This window comes from Myotis myotis, unplaced genomic scaffold (assembly GCF_014108235.1).
Source record: "Myotis myotis isolate mMyoMyo1 unplaced genomic scaffold, mMyoMyo1.p scaffold_m19_p_9, whole genome shotgun sequence".
Classification (NCBI taxonomy): Eukaryota; Metazoa; Chordata; class Mammalia; order Chiroptera; family Vespertilionidae; genus Myotis; species Myotis myotis.
This window is the reverse complement of record NW_023416401.1, coordinates 62,554,606-62,557,791: the sequence shown is the minus strand read 5'-3', so window position 1 is coordinate 62,557,791 and position 3,186 is coordinate 62,554,606.

Below are 3,186 nucleotides of genomic sequence, written 5' to 3'. Positions count from 1 at the left end.
CCACCAACCCTTGGCAGAGCTGGGATTACCAATGCCCATAATAATAACCACCAACCCTTCCTGCTAATATTGCCCCCAGGCCTTCCGCATGTATTAACTCATTCATTCCTCCTAAGAGTCCTATGAGGTAGGTATTAATACTTTTAGTCTTGCCCTAGCCAGTTTGGCTCAGTGGATAGAGCGTCAGCCTGTGGACTGAAGGGTCCCAGGTTGATTTTGGCCAAGGGCACATGCCTGGGTTGCGGGCTCGATCCCCAGTAGGGCGTGCAGGAGGCAGCCAATCAATGATTCTCTTATCATTGATGTTTCTATCTCTCTCGCCCTCTTCCTTCCTCTCTGAAATCAATAAAGAAATATATTTAAAAAATTTTTTAGTCTCAAGTTATGAGGTTAGGCAACTTGCCCAAGGCCACACAGCTAGAGCGCGACCGGAGCACAAGAGCTGGGATTTTAACTCCAGAGTCTCTGCTCTAAACCACCGCACTCGTCTGCTGCTTGGGGCCTGCTGGGAACAGACATACAGGTTTGCATGGGGACACCCACTCTCACACTCACATGCTCAGCCACGGCAGCTCCTGCCTGTACAGAGGGAGGTCCCCTGGGCGCTGGGAGTGAAGAGGGCCACAGGCACACTCCTCCTGGCCCCGACACCACCCTCTGACTGGCCATCTCAGGAGCCGTTCCTCTGGGAAAGGGAGGAGAAGACTTCCCCTCTCACAGCCCCCAGCGGCCAGGGAAGCTAACAGAATTTGATGTGTGGGTGTGAGAGAAATTGTTACGTGCAATAAAATACACAGTTGGCCCTAGAACAAAACAGGTTTGAACTGTGTGGGTCCACTTATACACAGAAAATTTTTTAAAAATACAGTTGGCCCTCTGTGTCCGCCTGTGGTTGTTTCCCTCTGTGGTTGGGTATCCGTGAATGCAGAGCCAACTGCATGCATTGTTCCACGTCGTTTTATCAGAGAGACTTGAGCATCTGCAGATTTCGGTATCTGCTGGGGGTGGGAGGGAGGCGTCCAGGAACCAGCCCCCTGCAGATCCTGAGGCACACAAGATTACACAATTCTTAATAATTCTAATAAGATCATTAGTTATCAAGTGCTGCATAACAAATGAACTGGAAACAGTGGCTTAAGAGGACAATAAGCATGTATGTCACAAACCATTTCTGTGGGTCTGGAGTTCAGGAGTAGCTTAGCGGGGTGGCTCAGGCTAAAATTTTTCGTGAAGTCCAGCCTGGATGGGGCCGGAGGACTCGCCTCCAGGATGGCTCACTGAAGTGCTCACTCAAGGTCATTATCGAAGAGCGGCAGTTCCTGTCCGTGGGCTACTTGGGGGTCCTCATGACCTGGTCGCTGCCTGCCCCCCGAGACTGGACAAGATGGAAGCTGCAGTGCCTTTTATAACCCAGCCTCAGACAAGACATTGTCTCGTTTCTACGCTATCCTGCCAGTTCCACAAGGAAGCCCATTCAGTGACAGGGTATCATTCAGGGCATGGGTGGCAGGAGGCACGGATCACTGGGGCCATCTTGGAGCTGTACCACAGAGAGAAAATTTTTCTTTCTTTTTGTTTTACTTTTAAATTGTGGTAAAATACAGATAACATAAAAGTTGCTGATTTAATTTTTTTAAAAAATATTTTTTAATGACTTCAGAGAGGAAGGGAGAGAGAGATAGAAATATCAATGATGAGAGAGAATCATTGATCAGCTGTCTCCTGCATGCCCCCCACTGGGGATCGAGCAACCTGGGCATGCCCTGACCGGGAATCAAACCATGACCTCCTGGTTCATAGATCCACATTCAACCACTGAGCCATGCCAGCTGGGCGAGTTCCCAGCATTTAAAACAATTGGCAGACAACATCAAAATGAAGATTTACAGCTACTCTTAAAAAATGAAAGCTCTGGCCACTGGGCCTGCTTTCCCAGCTGGTGGATGTCACCTGGATCAAGCCCCCAGCATCCGCATGCCTTCAGTGTTGGCTGCGGATGGCTCAAGTGAGAGGCTGCGGCTGCTGTGCCAAGATTACATCTCTCTCAAGACAGTCATTCCAAAGACTGGTCAGTGAGCAGCACAGAGGCCTGACCTGCCTGTTCAGAACGTGACATCTCCGCAGGCGGTCCCAGCTCCCGAGCTCCTGAGGGACTGCCCGAGGCCTCTGTTGCAACTGCCTGACCCCGCTTTCCTCACTCCCCCCAGATCTCAAGAGCATTCCCTCGAAAACCACCTGACACCCAAGTCTCCAGCTCATGGTCTATTTCCCAGGGACTATGACCTTCAAGAAGAGCATGTGCTTGCCAGCCCCCCAAGGCCCCCACCTGGCCCACCTGGCATTTGAGATTCCCACCGCTGGCTATGTCCTGGCCTCCCAGAGGGACAACAAAAAGGAGGCTAACACTTCCAAGGCAGCGGCCACATGTTAATGTGCTGGGCATTATTCTCAGCAATACATTTATTTAATCCTCCCAATAAAATCCCAAGACTCTATGATCGCTATATACTTATTAAAAAGACCAAATTAACACACACACACACACACACACACACACACACACCTGGACAATACTCAGTGCTCGTGGGAATGCAAAATGATACAGTCATATCTGAAAACAGGTCTCTTACAGAATTATAGAAACGCCTACAGTATGACCCAGTGATCACACTCCTAGGTATATATATACCTTAGGAAAATGACAACTATGTCCACACAAACACCTGTAGGCACACGTTCATAGCAACATTATTTATAATCACCAAAAACTGAAAATGACCCAATACCTTTCAACTGATCAATCCTATCTAATAAAAGGCTAATATGCAAATCGATCGAATGGCAGAACAATCAGTCGCTATGACACGCACTGACCACCAGGGGGCAGACGCTCAACACAGGAGCTGCCCCATGGTGATCAGTGCACTCCCACAGGGGGAGTGCTGCTCAGCCAGAAGCCAGCTCACGGCTGGTGAGCGCAGCGGCGGCGGAGGTGGGGAGCAGGCCTAAGCCGTCAGTCAGACATCCCCCAAGGGCTCCTGGACTGTGAGAGGGCACAGGCCAGGCTGAGGAACCCCTCCCTCACAAAGTGCACGATTTTCGTGCACCAGGCTTCTAGTAGATAAATAAGCCATGGTGTATCCACACACTGGAATACTACTCGGCAAAAGAAAGGAACGGACTTCA